The sequence below is a fragment of the Ischnura elegans genome, chromosome 7 (genome assembly GCF_921293095.1).
Source record: "Ischnura elegans chromosome 7, ioIscEleg1.1, whole genome shotgun sequence".
Taxonomy (NCBI): Eukaryota; Metazoa; Arthropoda; class Insecta; order Odonata; family Coenagrionidae; genus Ischnura; species Ischnura elegans.
Window position 1 is genome coordinate 86,390,625 of NC_060252.1, and position 23,642 is coordinate 86,414,266.

Genomic DNA, 23,642 nt, shown 5'->3' on the forward strand with positions numbered 1-23,642 from the left:
CAGCTCAACATTTCTCCCACGAGGAGAGGAACAAAATAACTTTCATCAGCGTTTAGATTTCCTGCCTTCGGTGATATTCAATTGCTAATATCCAGTATTTTCAGAAACACGACTTTTCCGGAGGAATAATCTTATTTATCAAGTCAAGAAGAAATTTATTAAATTCCTTCCTCCGGTTGAGGTGAATTTATATGGAGCATCTGCGAATCACCCCGGTCTATTACCCCTACCAAATTAAACTTCCCTATTTGATTCTAAGCAAGGCCTATTCACATTAGTAGTATCTATTAACGGCATTATCTCTCTCCCCATTCCCCTCTAGCCTAAAATTATGCCCTCAAACACGACTTTTAAAGTCCCTTAAACACTTAGTGCTAGCTTAATCCAAACCGCTAAGTCTCCTTTATATCTCTTACGCAAGGAGTTGAAGGAATAAAAATTTTGATTTTTCCTCTCGGTGATTTTTTATTTCTTGGTGATATCTTGTCCGACCATGGATTCATTGCAACGTAACATTTTCAAGTAACGAAACCATGGTTGGACAAAATAAATCGAGAATTTATAATAATGCCTGATGCATTGTGTGATGCTAAACAAGTTAATTATAACTTCGTTCGTCGTATAAAACAATGAAATTGTTTCATTCAAAGCAAGATAGAGCTTTATCATATCCTCTATCAAAATTAATATTATACTTACTTTCAAAAGAGAGGCCAATTTATGTGATGCATTGTAAAAACTAAAACTAAGATAAAAACATTTTTCCTAAAACACCTTTCCTCGTTTTCTCATGAAAAATACTAAATGCACCTGAGAGAAAATTTGGATTTGAAAATCTACTTCAATACGAAAAAGCAACAAGGTTATGATTGGAATATAATTGTACACCTATGAATGAACGTGGTTGTTAATTAATGCTTCCCATATACATTACCCTATTTGATGATATCTGAAATTACAGTAATTGCCGCAAATATAACCCAACGGCACTCCATTATGGAAATTCCAAGTGTAGTGGAAAACTCAATTGCTGAATATCGTAAATGCCTCAAATGGATAAAATCAAATCACGCAAAAAAAGCCACGGGCCAATGTTAATAAAAAGACAGAGCTTACAGCAATCGTACCATGCGTGGAGTAGGCGCTGAATTTCTTATGATTTTTTTAAACTCAAGGAGATGAAGAACATGGAATAATTAGCATTATTACAACCTTAACCAATGACATAATCTACTTTGTATACATTATATGTATGGTATAACGTATTTTGTCAAGTCTTATGGCACCGAGGCTTGACAAAATAGGGGTATAAATATATGAAATCATTCGTCGAAAGGAAGGAGAGAATTCATTCATGAATAGAATGCGCGGGCAAATCAAAGAAAGAAAAATCTAGGAATAATATTTGGGCATGAGAAAATATGGGCAAACTTCCAAATCCTGATAGAGTATTTGATATCAAAATAATGCTAACAGCCAAAGTTGTTGGGAAGGTCAAAAGATAAACTTTCTTTCACGAGCTTATCTCACTGTTAGAGCGGTAACGCGCAAAATTATTTGGTTAACTGCAGCCATCAACTTATCATTATTTTTTTATGCTTTAATTTTATGACAATCTCTCGCATCGTACCACACTACTCTTAGGTAACTAACAAAATTTTCCAATATTTGGAAGAATTTTAGTATTTTTTCAACAAATGAGGTGATATGTTTTAAAGAATTTATTATAAACTACAAGAAATAAATGCGTATTCAATATGAGTAGTAATTTTTTCCTTTAAAAAACTGAAATACTAAAGTTGGAGAGATAAGCTTATTTTCGAATGGTACCAGGTAACATTTTTCATTTTGTCTCTCACCTTCAATTTACAAAAGAACAGTATGTTTGTGTGATAATTACCTCAATCAAATCTCCTTAAACATTCTCTCCAAGACGTAGTGAAGGGTTTTCACTCGTTATGAGTAATTCATGCATCGGGCCATCGTAGCTCACGAGTCTTATATTTCCCAAACTCATTTGACACGATTTCCAAGTATCTTTAGGTGTACTTTATCTAGAAGCTACATTTAAAAAACATTGATAGACCGAAATAGGGATTAGCGAATAAAGGCGTTCAAGAAGACAAATATATCCTCGGAGCTTTTACTTTAAACCTAAATTTATTTTTCATTCCAACTTACAGCTTTTCATGATACCTCTCGCGGAAATATAGGGCTCTGTGATACAATCAACATTTTCAAGCTGATTACTTCTACTGAGAGGTCATTTGGGTAGCATTCAGTCCAGAGCTATTTTTATAAGTCAAAAGTGACATTGGAGAAAACGGAGAAGATTTAGCTTCCAATCTTGACGAGGAAATATCAACTTACGAGAAAATTCAAGGTGATAGTAAAATGAAAAAAGATATGGCTTTGAAGTCGAGCTCATGATGGCAGGGACACAAACATTGCAATAGATCATACATGATAACTAGAATAAGGGATGCATGAGAGTTTAAAGAAATAAAAAGTCATTCGCTAAAATTAGAGGAACAGACATGGTTTCTAACACCGCTCAAAACAAAGAATTGATCATAGATATATGATATAATATCTAATTGAGAAATTTGTGATTTCAATGAGTCGCTCAATTTATTTTTCCCATCTATCCCAATTGCTATTTTTATGGAAGCAATACACTCATTCCTCAGTTGTTTTACAGTGATCAATACAATATGGCACATTATATTTCATTGCAATAGCGTGGTTAACCTGGTACGGGATGTATTCTCATAAAAAATTTGCATTTATTAACTTTAAAAATAGTAGCATCCTAATGAGGATCAATTTTAGCTAAAAATAAGTGGATTTCAGAACTTTTAGGAAATCGCTGGTGAATAGCTGAGGAGCATAGTTGGAGGGAAAATTATTACGTGATGCACTGACGCTTAAACAGGAAATTATGCCTTCAGGGGAATTTTACAAAGGAATTCGGGAACAATAATGAACTTCGGCCATAATTTTAAGCAGAGGGGATTGAATTCGCTGAATACGCGTGGAAAGACTGAATGAAATTGCATTTCAGGGTCTGAATTCACCAAGTTGGACCAAATGGCTCCACCCATTGTGAGAGTGGAATTTTAGGCAGGCCGTGGAGTCCAGCCGTACGGTGAATTTGCGTGAGCCAGGTATGCTCCAACAGGAAAATGAGGAAATGCTATAGAACGAGACATTGAGGCCAACGTTGGCGCTCATTTCTTCAATTTATTCCTACCCACCCACGGGTAAAACGAAATAGATACTGCACACTGGCCAGATAGTGAGAGAAGTGAGGGGATGGATTAGAATATTAGCCGAATGAGGTGATGTATCTATTATCTTTCGATTCGTGACCTATATGCATTAATGATATCCATATCATCATAGATAGGGAGACGTGAGATCGATCAAGTATAATGTTCACAGTCGGAAATTAACGTCCATTTTCGAACACTAATTATGAGGAAAAATATTGTTAATTCCTTACTGAAATGGAAATTTGGATATATTCAGACAGACCTAACTTTGAATCCTATTCAAGGCATCAATGACTATTTGCGACGTTAAAATGTAAATACAAGTAATATGTCGACTAGAATAATTTAGAAATCGATATTATGAAAACAGTTTTGACTGATGAAGAGCAAGTTGAGGCCAATTAATTGGCTAAAAATCAAATGACATTAAAATTTACTGAGAAAATTTGGAATTTACTATATTGCTCCTATGGAATCATAAGACGTCTTCGATTACAAAAAGCCACGGCAAGTAAAATGTCAACCGGTGCGGTCTCCCAGGTAACAAGCAGTGGCGGAACAAGGGGGGGGGTGGTCACAGGGGTCATAAATCCCCAAATTTTATCGAATTTTTTAATTTTTAGTATCTTTATGTCCTAAAATGTTAAAAATTGTTCAATTTCACATGTTTTCAAGAATAATAACGAAATTTTACGCTCCAAAATGCGGAAAAATGAGTATTGTGAAGATTTTCCACGGGTGAACGCCCCTCTCCCCCGGTGGGTATTCCATACTCTTCGAACTCAGGTCAAAAAGGGTAGGTGGTCATAAGGTAGAGTATTCAAACATGAGTTAGAAATGAGTATTAAAAAATCTTGCAAACATGAAAATTTGTAGATGATATCATAAATTTTAACCGAGTAACGTGACACAAAAACAGGCCATTGTAGACGAAAGAATTATACATGCATAAAAGCAGTGTATCTGGCTTAAAGTGGTAGAAGTACTTAACGTCCATTTCATATAAAACAGTAGGTATAAATTTCCTCAAAATATGTAAAAAAAAAGTTAAATTCAACCGACTAAGGTTCCCACACGTAATGCCATTATTAGTTTTTTTATTTAAAACTTTGATAATGGTGTTACGTTACAAAACTTTGGTCTGTTTTGTCTAACTTGTTTTGTTTTTGAAACACATTGTGTGGAAAGATACGCCGTCTGTTTTAATTGAAATGGAATATGTTTCATTTTATTTCCTAGAATATATTGAGCTGTAGATAGGACAACGCTCTCCGGGGCCTCCTGATCGAAATAGCTGTGGCCAGGCTTCTGACCCAGGGAAACGTGCATCACAATTTCCCAGAGTGTTGCATCCCGCGGTCATTCTTGTTGGGAAAAGGAGGCATATGGACTTCATTACGTGGTTACCCGCCGGCAATATATATGCCCAGACCATTGTCGTGAATTTGGCGACTTTCTGCGGTCAACGGGATATCTGTTTCATGTACGGCTAGACTGTTCTGCTCTAAGTGGCGAGAGCACTTCCAAACGCGAGATCATACGTTTGGAAAACATTGAGAGGAAACAGAGGAAGCGTTCCTATCTACCATAATATATACACTAGATAATGTCATATTTTAATGCTTTCATGTCTTAAATTCTCATGAAAAATCAAATTTGTTTGTTCAACTGTTATAACTACCAACATTGAGACACTTTTGTTCAAATGTGTAGCGACACCTCCCAAGCATCAAAATGTAAAACGAGTCGGTAACCGCAAGACGGAATCTTAATTCCAATGGGATACCTATGTTCCAAATCATACATTTAAAAAATTGTAATTAGGAGTGAAATAGACATTATTATAATTAAATATGCAATAAGTTAAAAATGAATTATGTTCAACACTAATTTCCATTAAGATCTATAAGGTATTTTACTGGGAAGTAAAATGATTTGTTTTTCATTAATGACGGATATCGTAAACTGCGGCTGCGAATGTAAGGAAACGATATTTTGGTCATTTTTTCCATAGGTTAACTAATGAACGTGGTCTAAATGGTGGCTATAAGACTTATTCTTCTTCAGCCAAACATATTGAGGAGCCTTTTAAGCAGGGGGAAAGCAGTTAAATAATGAAGAGACAAAGGGATCATAGTTGATTGGCGGCATAAGCGGTAGAGTTAAAGATAAATGCGAAAGACGCATAAGTTTAAGACTATCCCCATCCTATGTGGTATTTAATAAGGCTAAAAAAGATGTATATGATGCCCTGTTCACTAGAACAAAACTTAGTGCAACCTGAATCGTTAAGTATCAAAACAACGAATGATATATTCCTTCAATCACATAAAAAACCGTCCATCAATCCTGAAATTACTTTTAGACGACTTAGTTTTTAAGTCTCTAAATAAATAAATTTTTCTTTCCTAATACTTGATAATTTTACAAAATTTGAGTTTTTTTTATGATCAATGACTACCTTCAGTTGTGTTGCACCATTTTAAGTTGCTGTGTGCAAACAGACTTTCGTTTATATTTCGTCTCCATAGCTACACCAAGTTACGAAAAAGCTCGTAAATTGTAATGCACCTTTGAAAAGGCGAAAGGACCTTGGACACAGCATGTTAACTCATAGTATACTTATCAACCACTTTTTCACAACTATGTTGGGGCTTTTTCTACACAAAGTTTTTTCGACCATGGTTCTAGAATATTCTCAACATGCTTGCCACAAGATACTTAAGGTCAGCGGGTATTCTTCAGAAACTTGGACCTCCATAGTGGACCACTGGAACGCTTTGAAGGTATTTAAGATGCTATTACAGAGGAGAATAGAGAATGCAAGGTGAGGGGAGAGTTAAAGTAGCAAGTCAGCACTCGATTCTGTGGAGGAGAGGATAATATTGGTTAAGACACGAAGGATGTCGAGAGAGGGACAAGAGGGGACGCATAAGTTCTAGAGCAGGGAAGAGTATGTTATTCCAAGAAGGAGGGTTTTTAGGACGGGTCGCAAGGAGTTGAACTAACAGGAATGACGAATCAAATCATAAGGACGAAGAGGGTCAAGGAACAATGAAAGTCAAGCGGAGGGTAAAAGTTCCCATCAAATCCACTGAAAACTTACCTGACCGTTTGAACCGTAGGATGTTAACTAATTTAAATCTAATATTAATCTAATGTTGATCTAATTATTAACCGGCACGTGCGCAGGTAAACGTAGAGCGAGATAAATAAGGTAAATATTAAATACATATTCCCTTATATCATTACATTTTTTGAAACTTCTTGTTGCTCCGAATACGTACTCTTTTTTCAAAAGTGCATCTTCATTTCTTTTTCCCAGTAAAAACACCACTAGGCAATCCAATGCGATGGTGAAAATTTGTATTTACAGCGGAACATACTTCGATCATATGCGTAAACATATGTTCTCCTTTACAAAAAATACTATTGAAGCAGTTGATTCCAACATGATTCCTGAAATACTTCATATTTTCACCCGAAGAGCCCATTTTGGACTTGGTTTTCAGTCAGTCATTTGGGATTGTGAATGTGCAACTGAGGCGTGACATTAGTGGCCCATAGCAAGCCATTCATGACTACTCATGGAGAAATTGCGATGTTGAGATCCATATTTTTCTGTAGCAACGCGTCTATAGTCAAAATGTCAATTGAAGTGTACAAAATATGTTCTAGGGAGCCGTTCAACCGAATTAAACGTTAACCTAGAGAGGTTTTTTCGCTACGAATTTTATAATCTTACCAACATCTCCCATTGGATCAACATGTGGACTATTGTTCCCTTGTTTTTTTTTCTGACCAAACTGGTGAAATATATCAGAAGTTACAAATGTTGTTAAATTCTGTATGATACATGTATGATATGAATATCCGGGAGCATGTCACTCCTTACCACACAAAGTTGCAATGGTTGAAACTCCAACAGAAAACTAAATTCCTGCCATCTGTGTTTGTATAAAATCTTGTCATCCAATACACCTGATTATGTTTATAAAATGATTATATGTCACCAGAGTGAAACTTGTAAAATAGGGCTAGAAGACGATTTAAAATTCCAAATTGCCGAGCTATATTATGGTTTAACTAGTGTGTACCAATTGTCAATCTTAAGCTCTGCCATAAGAATATGGAATGAAATACCGGACGAAATTGTTAACTGTAACACTGTCAATAAATTCAAAATGAAAATGTTTGCTTATTTACTTGAAAAATATAATTGTAATTAAAATACTGTGATACTATATATCATTAATATTTTAAAATTGTATTTTCACTTTTGCTTTGTTGTTTGCTTTTGCACTGCTGAGACTTATTTGTAAAATGTGATATGTCCCATAGGGCAAGGTCCTAGAAAAATAAATTTATTATTTTTATTATTATTATTCCTCACTACTGGTGATCCAACCGAAAGGATAAAAACTCTTTAGTGAATGAAAAGAATTTGAACAAATTGAGAGTTGAGAAAAATAAAATAAAAAATCATTAACCATAATTTATATTTTAATGAAAAAATGTAGCCATTGCCTTGGTTCGAATAAAAAATGCAATAATCAACATGAACTGCTCTCTTAATAATACTTAACATATAGCATAATTTGGGATTAATGAATTTTGTGCATCAATTTAGATAACTTGAAAAATTGATTCCAGAAGTACGAAAATGACATAGATGAAGAATTACCGATTCCACAATTTACATTCCGTGAAGAGTTCCACATAATTTTGCAAACAATATTGCTATTATTTAAAATTATACTTTTTCAACGGCAAATGCTTTGGAGAAGCTTTGCTGCTCAATCGAGAAGAAGATTTTGATGAGGAAAAACTGCTATTTCCAATTACGAGGTCAGTGATACCTAGATTAGAATGGAATGTGGTCCCTGACAGGACTAAAGGGAAACTGTGGAAAATTGTAAGAGGATTAAAAGCAATGATATTGATGAACGCTAATCACCGAGGTTAGCAGAGACCAGCATTCGATTGATGAATGGACAACGTGTGAACTTTAGATAGATTCTTTTTTTACTGATGAGTTGATTAAATTCACGAATAGTAGCATACAGAAGTGTCAGAGGAATTCCGCACTCCAAATCCCAGACTTTTCCGTGACAAAATCCTTCATTACTCCCGACTTTATCACACTTTCTATCCGGTAATAGCACAATATACCTGAAGTGTGGAAAGTAGTTGTTCTTTATAATGAACAATATTAACTTGTAAATTTAAAATCAGTCAAAGAAAAGTCAAAATATAGAGTCAAACTTAAATCTGACGCAGCGGAAGAGAGACTTCACCAAAAGCATCTAAAAATTAGGAAGTTAATTAAGATTGCTGACTTAATTTCATTGAAATAAGTAACTTGTGACGTCCAAATTTTCACCGTCAAATCGACCACATCCCAGCGTCAGAAACAGGAGCCTCCGCAAGTAGAGAGTACGAAGGGCGGCGGTTCTTTTATAATTACCCGTCATATCATAAATTTTCCCTGGTGCCGTATTCCGCATACCCTAAAATTTCCCTTATTTCTTGACCTATAATAACTCTGTGGTAAATCTGAACCTCTAATTTATTAACTGAATTATAACAATTACCAGTCGATGTGTACCTATGTATAAGATGTTATTTTCCTTGGTACAGTAGTTCATAAAGTTCGATATTTCTCTAATCGGGGTTTTTTAGTTAAATGTTTCGCAAAATTATGATAAGTTGACAGAAATACAATTATTGGGTTGCATAAGAAATTTATCAATCTCAAATTTTACGGTTAAAATATAGAATTTCGAGAAATTGATTATACTATTTACAGTTTAGCAATTAAGAACAGCTGGCTAATTGCAAAGAAAATATGAAATTTTACTTAGTTTTACGCATAAAAAACCTGGTACTTACATGATTCTGAGGTAGTGATCACCGATGAATTAATTTTTCCTGAATACACATCCCCGTTTTCGGGCATCCTGGTTGATAATGACAGATGAACTTCTTCCTTAGTTGCTTTCATCTCGGTTCGACTATATGCATGTTTAATGCATGAAAGAACATTTTTTCGCATATTTCGAATGAAGAATAATTTCAAAATAATTTTTAAATACGTAATTAATAAATTTGGCCTAAGTGAATATCCATGTGAAATGGATACGAGACACCAAAGTCCAGCGCAATAAATTTTGGACCAGAATACGAACCAAATAAAAACAGTCACCTTGTATCGATTGCTTCAAAATTAGCATAAAAAAGGAAAATCTTCATCTAAAATTCTTGGAAATGAAGCGAACGTGGGTTAATACTGCAAGCAGCTACATCATTAATCCTATCACTGAGAGTGTGCGAAATATTATTAATATTCATCAGCTTTTGGCCTCTTTAGCCTAATGGGTCAGAAACGTCAATGTTTTTTTTAATGCTCCGAATATTCGGTGATTGCAATTTTTCGATGACTATTCAATGGAGCCATGAAATTTGTTGATGATAATGAGATTAAAATGACAGAAATTCTGTCGAATGAATAGGGGTGAAAAAATTGTAAATTATTGCCGCCTAATTAAGCCGAAAATCTTGTAAATTATCGATATCACATACGGCCATATTCACTGCTTCTCGGAAAAAGAGAAAATAAATGAATTTATAATGAATAAAAGCGTTGAAATTCTCATAAAATTCGAAAAGAAGTATATATGTTCATACATTATATCATGGATTATCGTATAAATTACCCTGTGGAAATCTAAAACTGAGTGCTGGCAAGAGTAATCTTTTACACGTGTACCTACCCGTCATATATTATAGAATTATATTATAAAAATTCGCGGTAAGCAGTAGATATCAGAATGTATGTGCCCACAATAATTGTACTTACATTAGAAAAACCAATGATACTGAAAAAGGGTAGCAGATGATTGAGTTCATTAGTATTCCCAGAGAAATGATAGGGCGATTTTCAATATCTGCTCAGACGGATAAGTTTTAACTTGGAAAATCCCATTTCACGTGATCCAATACATAAAGGTGACATGTAATGTCAAATACCTGGGAGTTACGATAAGTTCGAACCTATCGTGGGGTACACACACATTAACTATTTGTGGCAGAACCCTGAGGAACTAAGGATTTTTTAAACGTGCATTGGGAAGACTGTACGCCGAAAAAGAATAAGGGAAGCGCTATAAATAACTCATAACGAATTTGAAATTAAATGATACCGGACTTTTCAAATGATCCATTGCCTTTTTGGCCTCTTTTATTTAACGCTGACGTTGAAAAATCGATAAGGAGGAATAAAAAAATTAAATACTCCTCAGTATTGTTTTTATATAGTTTATGTCCATGCATTTAAAATTTTTTGTAAAGAAATACTCATATGAGTACGGTTTTTTTTACGACGAAGAGAGCATCCAATTCAGTGGTCAAACAAGGAAAGGCTACTCAGAAAATGCGGAAAACTCGTCCTTAAATTTGAAGATGCTCACCATTCGGTTGTATTTACTTTTAAGTAAGTATCTTAAGACATATTTTCCCAGTATTTCCATAGGTCTATTTGTCCTACAGAGGACCAATCGACGGTAATACCGCAGTATTATATAACAGCACGCGGTTGAGGTTTCCGGAGACATCCGTCCGCAAATCTTTTTGACTCATATCAGCTCTCACACTCAATCTTACGTCCAAATTTCTGGGGCTTGTGAGCCTGATCAACAGCTATTCCACTCGGAACATTTTTTTAATGAACCCTATGTGTCATAATCGATTCATATCCGGTTAATTATTGGAATGGAATAAAATAGTAATTAAAAAAGTAATAAAGTAAAGTAAGTGACCACAATCGGGTCTTTACACATCAGACATAAAATAAAACAACTTAATAACGTTTAAAAGCGACTATAATCCACAAAAGTATGAATCATGGTCTTATAAAAATTATACAGCTAGAATCACTGTACCGCATATCCCCATTTTTCTCTTCCTTTAATCACATTTTTCTATTCATTCTAATTAATTTCCTAACGCCCATACTGGCTTTAGTCAAATAACTGTGCCTTGCCCGATTTTTCCCATCATATTTCTCCATATAATTATTGCGTTACTTTTTATATCTATGCGAGCATTTACATATAAATCACATATATATATTAAAGAGTTAAAATTCTGCTTCTTTCATATTTACCTTCTCATTTTAATTTCAAGAATATCCAACTACGAAATGAAGTAACTTTTGATCACATTGTCAAAAAGTAATCCCACTTTCTCATTATCAAAATTAATTAATTATTTTCGTCCCTTCAATTTCGGCATGAAAGATCAAGAACCAAGTTTTCTTTTATGAAGATTTTCCATGTTAAGTCCATTAAATTCCTGTAATCTTCCCTCGTCCTTGAATACTAATTTCTTTCATTTTCGAATTTCTCAACGAGAAGAGGCTTTATAAAGTTTAAATGTTAACAACGGATACAGACTCTCTTGACTAAGAGCATACATTTTTACAGCATCTTCGAATTATTTCTCTTATCGATTGGCATTCGTTTCCACCTCTAAAATATTAGCATAGAGGTTTGTTGTTCCTTGGTAAACATCAAAGGGGTATCGCTTTCTCAACCATATTTACGGACCGTAAAACTCAATTGATTGCATCGATTGATGTTCATATCCTTCACCTTTGGAACAGCATCCGAGCCTACGTCTAATACCTGCCACTCACAAGTTGAAGAGGAACAGCACAGAGCGCCTTGAGAACATTGATAGACACCAACACCCTAATTTTTGAATGTCATAGCATTATCGTATATACAATGACACATTCCAACCATGCTTTAATTCTTGGTTCTCAGCTGAATTTGCATGTAGGAAAGAAGAAATTGAAATTAAGAAGAACTATGGTTTAATAATGTAATCATGGATTTGCAAGCTAAGACGATGCAGTAATAATGTCACGTAATCCATCTGATGTTGGGGAAATGCGTTAGGAATATTATCAAAGAGTGGAGCTTAGAACCAATGCAGAAAAGACCAAATACTTGAAAATGACATGCTCAAGGCCAACCGTAACATGTAAGCATTAGAATTGGGAAATAATTATGTAAATGTATCAATAACTTTACTTACCAAGGATCCATACACTACGAAAATAAATTGTCATATGAGACCAGCCATAGAGTACCGGAAGACAATAAAATAAGAGAGAGAAATATTTTACAAATGTACCTCACCTGAAAAAAACTTGGCTGTCAAGGAACACTAAACTGAATATCTATTAAACCCTAATGAGGCAACTACTAGTAACGTTTGGGGCTGATAAGTGATATTTATCAACAAAAAATGAGAAAATATATTTTATAAAATTCTAAAGAAAGACCGCTTGTAAAAATCGATGTTCCATTTAAAGAAGATGAGAGATGGAGAATCAGAATTAACATGGCTATAAATGGTATTCTGCATCTACATACTTACCCGCAAGCCGCCTAAAAAGGCGTGTGGCAAGGGGTGTTAGGACATCAGCTGTTCACATATGAAAAGCAAATGTTCAAGCAAAATTACTATTACCATTACCATTAATTAAAGTTATTTATGGTTCTGGGGAAAAACGATTTCCATACCTATCCGTTAGGAAAAATATCTCTTAATTTATCACTTCTATCGGAACTGAAAATGTAGTGAGGCTCTAAGATGATGTTCTCCGCGTCACTTATAAAGATATCTATTCTCAATAGTTCAATCAATCTAAGCCTAATGTGCAGCTTCAGAGTCTCTAGCGGCTTCCAGAGCTTCTAATTCGCTTAACATAAGGGTAACGCTGTCTGTACGCCCGTTCTAGAAGAGGACTGAAATTCTCTTAGACATTACGGTTGGAATAGCTGGGTCAAGAAGAAGGATTGGAATCATAAATAATGAAAAATTAAAATTTAACACTGAGAAAGAACAGGTCAGGAAAAGAAGTAGACCGTGGAAAAGATGGCTACAGGATGGGGATGAAGAAATGGAGGAAAATGGAATAATGGGGAGGATCGAAAATGAAGAAATGAAATAAGATATATGTACACTGCAGACGAAGCAAATTAAGATAAGAATTTGAGATTCTGGATTATAATATTTCCACCACAAAATTTTATCTGCCTTAACGCGTACAACCTGACCTTTTACATGCATGCATGGGGTGTACCCTGCATTGATTTCTAAAAAGTAATTGAAGTTTTTCAAAACATTGCTACTTGACTGTCACGTTACTCACTCTCATGTTTTGCATGAATTCTATTTCCTCTCAAAGTCATACCACATTCATGGCTATAACTGTTCGATTTTACTAAAAACTGTCATTTCGGTCTGCTTCTCATATTTTCTGACCTGCCTCATCCTTTCCTACTATTATAACGCTTCAAGTCACGCGGTGAAACTTCACTAGCAAAAGACTTGCCAATGGTGAACACAGAACATTTTGTGATTTGTTTCCAGCAGCATTTTGACGAATTATTCAGGAATAATAATAATGAGATATTAAAATTTTGACTCAATTGTCCATTTGGTAGGTAACTTCATCGTTCTTACTAAATATTATTTCTTATTACTTGCATCAATTGATTAATGTTATCAGCTAAACTATTTTTTCCTGCATTTAGAGAAGTAAATATCGGAGGTCAAATATATCAATTTATATAAAAAAACGTTGAAATGCACGACAGCAGCATTTTCCGGTAAATTTATGCGAGGGAGTTACTTACAAAAAAATTAATGGTATATTTTTTGACAAGTGTGCAAAGTGATGAATGTTATTATGTGGAATCGTATAGATAATGGACCAAATGACGTGATTAATGCTTGTTTCTTGACATAAAGTGTTTAATTCCATAAAAAGCTTTTCGAATGGGGTTGTTAATGACTTAGCATTTCATGAGTGCATCTCTACAATCTGCAACCAGCTGCAAATGGCGTCGCGACTCAGTGTCCCATTTGCATTCCAATTATTTTAATGCCGTCAGCTGTTAAGCGACCGCATTTAGAAATTAAATTTACCTTCAGGGAAAACGTTCCTCCGAGATTACGATGATGGCTCACGCAGCGAAGGAGTGCAAACGATTAGAGAAAATTAGAAGACTAGACACCTTCTAAAACAGCCTTCATAATTTCAGCAAATAAATGTAGTTTATTATATAAAAATCAGAGAGTATTTACATGGAGTATGATTATACCACAAAGCAGAGAGTAAAGATCTAAAGAGTAGTGAAGTACACAGCAAATTTAATACGTACGTTCAGTGCGATAAAGGTATTTTAAAAATCTGTTATTACTAACTTAAGAGTGGGCTTCGAGGAATTATGCTGGCCCACAGGACTTTTTCAAAGATTATAATGCATTTAAGTATCCTGAATAAGAGTTGAAGGGAAACTCATTTGCACGCATATCCAAAGGTGCCTATTTAGGATATCTTCTCGATCATCGCTTTCTTATTTTTAATTACTTTCGCAGCTAACAGTTTGCTAACGTAAGTTTCCTCACATTGGCGTATTCATGAATTCTCAGAAAAAAGTCGTGCATAAAAAATTTATGGTTTTCTAGGAGACATCCCTGCGAGGACATAGAATTTTCAGAGACCACCCGCTCCATATTTGGGTTTTGTGCGAAGAACACTTCAGCGCAACACACCGTCCCTGGATGGGACTTTGAGCGCCTTTGGTTTATAGTAGAGTAATACCGACGCCGGGTTTCTCTCCATCCTTCCTTCCTTATCCTTCTCGTGGCGCAAATGGCAGATAGTCTCTCCAAAAATCGTTCTATGACGCGGATCCCCACTCAATTCTCCTTTCAGCTAATCTGTTCATACCTAATTATTTCTTCTCTCTCATGTCCTTAATTACTAGTTCCATATATTTTATTCGAGGTCTTCTTATTATGTTCTTGTCATCTACTTGTCCCTCGAAAATTGTCTGCATGAGGCCATCATTCTCAAATTATGGCCTGTAAGGTTATTCCGTCTTCTCATTAAGAATTTCATGAGGCTTCTCTTCTCTCCCACTCTTCTAAGGACTTCCTAATTGCTTACTCGGTCGATCCGTATGATTCTCATCATTTTTCTGTGGCACCACATTTCGAAGTTATCTATCCTTGATTTATCCGCAGCTGTCATTTCCGTAGAGGAGTATACACCAAATATAAGTTCTAATTAATTTAATAGCGCACATTTAGTACAGTAGTGTTTATAAATTTTCAGTTCGGTGGGGGAGGACGTTGGGCCCTCCCTTATCTTGTCCCCTGAGGAGAATATCAATGGCTTCTGCAATCACTGGTTTAGTGGGAGTCGAGTTGGTGTGGCGGCTAGAGTTTTGGCTTCGCACCCTATGAACCCGGGTACGTGGGTTTTGGCGGCAGAGAATTTTTAGAAGTTACCCGATCCCTACTTGAGTGTTGTGCGAAAGTTACTTCAAGTTCAGCACTCCGCCTGTCCGATGGGACGTTAAACCGTGGTCCCATCGGAGTTTTTCATTAGAAGTAACCTAATGTCGACGCGGGGTTTTTCACTTGTCGAGCGACTAGGAGCGCATATATTGAAATTTATTAATTGTGGGTATTGGGGACGCCAGGTTTTTCTCCACTCTTCCTTCCCTACTCTTCACTGTGGCGCAAATGACCTAAAATGGCCGTATGAGCATAATCATGAATATAAAATTATGAAATTATTTGCAGCTGTGCAAAACATGGCTCTTATGAATTACTGATGACTCTGTTACTTGCCAAAACCACAAAGACTGAAGACACCTATCATTTTGTAGATTTGTGTACATCTGTTTTATTTCTTTCCCTAAGAAAGTTTCGTTAAGAGGAGGCTACTGGTGACGCCGAGTTTTTCTCTCCACTCTTTATTTTCCTATGGCGTAGATAACCTTAGCTGTCGGTCACCTCTCCAAATACATTACCATACATTTCATAAATAGGCATATATTATGACTATGTAAGCGAGGCCGGGGTAGAATGGGTTTTGAGTTTTTTTGCGACTAGGATGTGCTGTCAACTATCAGACAGTATTTGAAATAAATTATTCTGTTATTGCTTATCTTCTGCAGTTGGTTTGGTTAATTGAGTTTTCCACGTGAACCGTGAGATGTGCGTTGTTTACTCACTTTGGAAGATTTTGTATCAATGGTTAAACATATTCAAGCGTTTAAATTACAGTAGTTCTCGGTGTGTGTTCGATTAACGTCCAAATATCGTTAGTTTTGTATAATTGAACATTGGAATAAACTTTATTTTCGGGCGTCAGTTCCAAGGTAAGCGTAAACGTGTTCTTGGGATAGAACGGGTCGGGCGGAACGAGGAAGTAAGAAAAAAGGATGATTAGATGAAGAGGCAACTCTATGTTTATAATACGGCGATTTTCATTGAAAATCAGTTGAAGGCTGGGTTACTTGTTCCATTTGTAAGAAATTGGCTCACAACTAGTGTGCAGGAGTGGATAGCGAAGCAGATGAATCTGTACTTGTGAGTGAATTTTGTGATTAGGCTACAAAATGACTAAGTAAAAGTGTACTGCACCTAAAAATGCATTAAAATTAAAATACAGGAATATTCAAGTTGAGTTTTTTTTCTTTTGTGTCACATATTTAATTATTTTTCTGTTATTGATTTTCACACTACCCCATTCCGCCCCATACTTGGGGCAAAACGGGGCAAATGATTTCTTTGATTTTGGGAGAAAATAAAAAATTAAGATTTCTTCCACTGTATTGTATTTCTATGTTCAATAAATTTCAAAGGATCTATGGAAATGTGAGGTAATTTCCTGAAACAGTTCTGCACTTGTTTTTTAATGTTTTGGACTTGATACCCCATTCTGCCCCAAGTTCCCCTATTTAAGTAAAAGACTCACCCAGTCAGCGCAACTTTCAACGCAATTTAGTTATACATATTTGATCAATGCAGTGCACCAAATAGGTTTACAACAGAAGTTATTGGATGAATCATGATGTTATAAATAATGTTTCACTTTGAAATATCATTATTGCTGCCTTCGATATATTTCACCGTAATGCATCTATCATAAATGACAAATGAAGGATGAAAATAAAGTATTTGTGATAAAAGAACACATTTAAAATTTTTGCTGTTACCTAACGCTCGGAAATTTATGTGTCTGCTGACGTAGCTTCACACTCCGCCAAAAAAAGAAATATCTCACAGCTCCCGAACACTGGTAGCGAATAAAAAATATTTATCAATCGCAATATTTCTCTACATCCACCTCCCTGCTTTATAAATACAAATTAATATTCATCATGAGGCGCGTATGCTCTTATTTTTAAGACTTATAGGGCAAATTCATTTTAAATTACTATAATATTATATATAGATTCCCTCTCAGGAGCAGCATTCAAAGCCCAACAGTAATAATATGAGAAATATTTGTTATCAATTCCTGTGAGGTAAAATGGTCACCAAAAGGAACACAAAAGAACAATATAAAAACTTTTTCGGATTTCTTCGGAAAAATTCTTTCGGATGTGGATTGACACTAGACAATGTAATACCATAAGTTAATAGCGGCGGTTTGGCAACAACAGTCGCTTTTGAACGTGTCGTTATCATTTGAGTGAAATGATGCAGCCGGTCCCTTAAGAAAGTTTTGAAAATGCAATGAAATTAAGTATTCAAGAGTAAGTTGTTAGGCACTTAAAGGTCAGTGAAATTAGAGGCTAGAGTTCATTCAAGCCCCTAATTTTACTGATCTTTATTATTAAGTATTTAATTTTATTCTTTAATCTGTTGATAAATTTCTTTGCAATCTTCGAATTTCTTATTACGAATTTTAATATAGACATTATAAAACTGGCAATTAATGAACAAATTGCAATAAATAGCAAATAAAAAGCGGGAATTGAAAGGTATTAATTTCAAAGGCTTAGCGCAAAGTTGAAGCAAAATTTGAACCGAAATGAGAACCGTTTTTGTTCCGCCACCGTTACTTTTTATATTCGTGGGAGGCGATTAAGAGAGGCAACGTAATTAGCATCTCTCCCATTGTTTTTTGCCGCTTTAGCGCGGATCCGATGTCGAAAACTTTCCTCCTCAAGAGGTGACCAAGTCCTTAGTAATCCCGGTTAGGGCTGAGCGGTTTTTGAAGTCGTGGAATGGTTCTCCGTGCAGCAAACAGCCGTTTACAACGGTACTGTACTTAAACCTTGAGTGGAAATAGAGTATTTTCTGAAAAAATAACATCAAAATAATTTGGAATCTACTTCTACAGCGACGATATCAACGTAGTATTTTTACGGTTTACCATTATGAAATACTTTTTTCTCTTTAGTTTATTTGCACATTACACTTTAATCTACCTACTGATATCGGAGTGTAATAAGTTTCTCGATAGTTTTATCCAATTTCACACGTTTGCCCCCTAGTTCTATCAATCGCAGGAGGAATGACATTGAAATGAAAATATGGAGCCTCTGTAAATTTGGTACGTGAAGCCGGGGAATGGTTCTCGGCACAGAAAACCCTGCACTTAAACCTTGACTGCCATTCCCTATAGACATACTATCAAATTTTCTTCTCCAGCGATGATTTCAACGTAGTATTTGAACGTTTTAACATTAATCCGAAAAATTATTTCTCTTCGTTTCTTCTTTAAGTCTCATTCACCGACGTATCGATGAGTCGATCGAGTCGATCCGGGTATAGCACTTATATCGATGACTATATCCAATTTCACGCGCTTGCATCAACTTCCTACCAACAAGCAAATTGTGTAAACAAATCGTAGATGGAATAACATGAAAATGAAAAGATGGCGCCTTTATTAATTTTATTCGTCTAACAATTCCGGTTTTTAGAACTCAAATTGAGTCAGTGAATTCTTTAATTCAGCAACTACACTTCTTTCTTCTTTCTAATGAAGCAGCTACACTTCTTTCAGCTCTAAGGTATTGAGGGATATTAATTCTATATTTCACTGAACACCATTTTTGTATTCCATAGTGATCTGCCGTTGCTAAGGATGACGTCAGTTTTAAAAAATTATTTGAGTAATATTAAAAAGAATTAACAAAAGCTATTGCAATTATAATCTGGCTGCAAAAATTATTGCAGCCAGAGACGGTCAGAACGCCATTACTTGTTTTTACACCATGAAACTACGTTTCAGCTTTCTCCAGGACTCACTTCCTTTAAAATCTTAAAGATACGGCTGGTGCTACGACCATTTAATCATTCTAAGGGAACAAAGTTGGTAACAAGAAACATAAATTCTTTTAAAATATCATAAGTAGGATAAAAGATTTATCCAACTTTAATGAAAATGAAAATAGAATTTGAAGAGAATATAAAAAAGCTTTCAGTGCTATGTTAAGTATTATGTAAGATAATTTACCATAGTTCTGCATACATCACTTAGTGAATACGTTAATGTATTCATTGTGATGTACAATTAACGAAAACTGCATCCTCGTACTTCTATACTGTCTATGAAAACAATTTAGCTTACCCCTATGGAAGTAAAAAAGTTTCTACAATGCGAATCACAATCAGTGTAGCATGAAATATGTAAAGTTTTGGGTCAACTTCCATATTTATATCTCGCCGTACGTAATCCCTCTCAAAGAATTTCGTATCACAGAGGTTTTGAAAACTAAGCGCTTCATATATTCAGACGTAAAAAATCTCTCAATTCATGGAGCAAAAGAAACTCTGAATATTTAACGCGTACCTATAATAAGTATGTAAGAAATAGCACTCAGCAAAACTCATCAACAGGTGAATAAAATACATGATTGAATTCCGAGGCTGGGAAAAGATGAGCTTGAATGCTCAGAATGAGGTATTTTAATGGCAGTTAGATGCATATACCGCAGAGTTAACTTCAGACCTGGATGACCTTCTAGCTCGGAATCCGATCGTTCATCCAGTATTAGTCATTAACTTACCCATAGCACAAGCCATCACTTCGGCTGGAAATAATCACGAAAATGATGAGCTCTCCCCGTTAATCCATTTTTATGCCTTAGTCGACAAGTATCTGCACCTAAAAATGGAAAGAAATGAAGTATAGACTTATGAGCAGAAATACGCATGCAGTAAAACATTGTCAAATATTTAAAGCAACCTCTGGTTGAAAACGTAGTAAAGAGTCTCTTACAGAACTTAAATCTCTCCATGACCTAGCACAAAAGAGTTAAAATCCTAAATGACTCCAAATGGATATATCACACACATTAAATAGAGAGGAATATGTCTCACTGATTAAACTGAACAAACGTCATGGCTACATCAACGCAGAAAACTTCGTAAAATGGCATCTACCTTGGTAAACTGCTAAAAATACTTCCCAATAATGTGGTTCATAGACCCAAAACATCGCACCACAACGATTTAGAAGCTATGTGAGGAATCTCCCGCAATATTGCGAATATATAATCGTAGTTATTTTCACAATATTCAAGCTATATCATCGCTCCATGTTTTTCAGAGGATCGGACTCATGTAGCCGCGAGGCCAGAGAATAATCTCCGACGCAGTCGAGAGAGCGGTTCAAAAGGCGAATAAGCGTTTTATCTCCGGTCATGAATCCACCTATCCCACCAAAGATGAAAGTATGAAAAATGAATAGGGCGGAAACGGAAAGAATTTCATCCCTCTCCTCAAGAACGTATTCCTGACGTATAGGCCACCCACCACACCTCACCACAACTCCCACACTTCTCCTCGGACGCCTCTTATTTTCTCATCTTCAACGGTTCAGACAAAAACTCACAAACATCGCCTGTGCAAATAAGGGTGAAGTAGAGGCTGCAGTAATCAATTATTAAGATTTAAATACTGTGAATTATGATTGTATTAATATATTCCTTTGTATAAATCCGATCTAGAAAATATTAAAAATATATACATTTCTTCTACTAAAATGCGTACAGATTTTTTGGTAATTTACCCTGCTAATGAGGTAGAGTAATGTACCCTCAATGTATTTGGGGTAATTTTCAAAATTATCTCAATTAACAAAAGGAATTTCACGAAAATTAAATGCAATTTTAGATTAAAATTGACGGTCGGTCACAAATATTGCCACGAATGTAAAGTGCATTTTCACAATTGACCGATTGTGAATTCAAACGCAAGTGAATTTGAGGTGCAAAGATTTCAAGGCGGAAATATTTTCCACGGCCTGATTTCCCTGACCAGAATTCACCGAATTCTACTGGGGAAGTTCGGTCTGCGCAGTAAAACCCAAGATCCGTGGTTCGATTCACGATACAGAGGACTTTTTTCCTTAAATTATTCTATATTTTAATTAGGGAATTAATATAAATTTCACCGCTGTACAAGCGGCAGGGTAATATTATTCCACATTTAACCAATTTTCAATATTTTCCCACGTCAATAAAACACCACCCACTGGGCGGCTCTGCAACTATCCATTAAACAACTACAAAAGAATTGCACATCCTCCAAACACCAACAGAAGTCAGAATCCTTGGCAATATAAAAGTTAGTAAGTGGGAGACCCTGTTACTACCCATCAACTCCTACAAAAAATGACACATCCCCCAAACACCAACACAAGTCAGAATTCTAGGCAATACAACATTGCCCAGCGGGAGGCCCTATTACTAACAAGTCAGCATCTATAAAAATTATACATCCCCCTATAGCAGCACTGAAACAAGTCAGTATCCTATCAATATAAAACCAGGTTAGATAACTTATATCACTTCCTACAAAAGATATATAATTAATAGTTAACTAACGGAGAAACCTTATAATTGATATACCACAAGGTTAAAAATGACATAGTAAATGTTGAATTTAAAACCAAAATAGTGGGTGGCTTTGTTACTATCCATTCAACACCCACATAAAATTATTAATCCCCCAAACACCAAAAGAATCATAGGCAATACAACACCACCCACTGCACTCGACTACGACTTGACGTCGCATCCTTCACCAACCCCTCTCTCCGCTCCTCAGGATCTTCATGTGCCGCTCACCACATGCCCGCTCCCTCTTCGTGCCGCCGCCGCACCCCCTCCTCCCCCCCGCACCCTCTCTCGCATGCGGGAGAGAGAGCCCATTGGCCGCGCCGCGCGATGACGACACGGGCATCTGCCCTCTCGCGGCGCGCTCTCCGGGCATACTCCGCGCCCCCCCGCTCTATAAAAGAGAACTACCATCGCCCCCTTGGCTTAGCTTACGAAGCGACTCGCGTTGGGCTTGTGTGTCGCCGCGAAAGGGAAGGAGCGAATTCCACGCACGAGAGGCGGGTGCCGCGTGAACACTATACTCACTCACCACTGATAGGAAGAAGAGAAGACTTCACGTCAGATAGGACGACACTAGATAGTACTTGACACGGCTGGTTTCCGATTAATATTTTTAGTTCGGTTATTACAGAGCGACTAATAAATTAGGAAAAGTTTTTTTTTGCTTTGCGTGGTGCGCGGCTGCTAGAATTTTTTCCGAAGTCTCTCCCATTCTGAAGACATCACGGTGAGAGCTTCGTGGTGAGCCAAGTCGCCGGGTTTCCCGCACCGTCAACATCCCATCGGCTCGGTGAAGGCTTCGGCATTCTTCCGGTCTTACTGCTGAGGACCGAAGTTGGTGAGTGGCAATTTTTTAAAATTACTCATATCCTGGAAAAATGTTTTCGCGAGTTTTGATGGGTGTTTCTGCTCCAGTTAAAGTTTTCCGAAAGTCGTTATGAGGAATGTCATGGCTAGATACAGCGAAGTACTTATATCGCAACAAAATTGAAACTTTTAACAGCATAATTAACCACATCAATGCGTTGATTTTTTGAAAGAAATTTAATATATTTACTATAGTAGTTGGTTAAGCATACAAAGCGAATATTTAAAGCTCGAAAGCCAGAAAGTTTTGCATACAGGCTTCAATTTCATTTCGCGCGCTAGATAATTCTCGGAGTAATATGGATGAATGCAGACGCATAATGTCTCCGCAACTTTTTAACTTTCAACAAAGTAACTTGCAAACGAAGGAAAAAGTCTTTAGAAGTAAGCCTTCACCAAAAATTCTCGAGTAAGAGTGAGCATAGGCATCACATCGCTTTGAATTTTTTAGAGCTATTTATTATAAATACGTTTGCGAAATGGGTTTATGTTTTGAGTGAATATGCCTCACGTCCTAAGCCAGAGTTGAACAATATAATAATAATATATATAATCAAGATTAACATGAACGCAATCAATCAAACTTAATTATTCCAGTTCAAATCATTTATGAGAAGTATAGTTTTCAGTGAAATTAAAATTTTCGATTAAATTATTTCTCCAAATTATCATAAGAAAATCAAATTTTCAATGCAAACTGGATTTAATTGATTAAAAAATATTTGGAGTTATTTTTAATTAAAATTAAAATCCAAGACATACAGCC

The 23,642-nt window shown here is 35.9% G+C and overlaps 1 protein-coding gene across 1 annotated transcript in view; it reads left to right on the forward strand.

Moving 5' to 3' along the window:
* The first annotated feature begins 22,424 nt into the window (after positions 1–22,424).
* LOC124162129 (allatostatins) overlaps positions 22,425–23,642 on the forward strand; it is a 297,864-nt gene continuing 296,646 nt past the window's right edge. The window contains exon 1 of the mRNA XM_046538542.1: positions 22,425–22,847. The gene's annotated coding sequence lies outside the window, so the exon portion shown is untranslated. The remainder of the gene's footprint in view (positions 22,848–23,642) is intronic.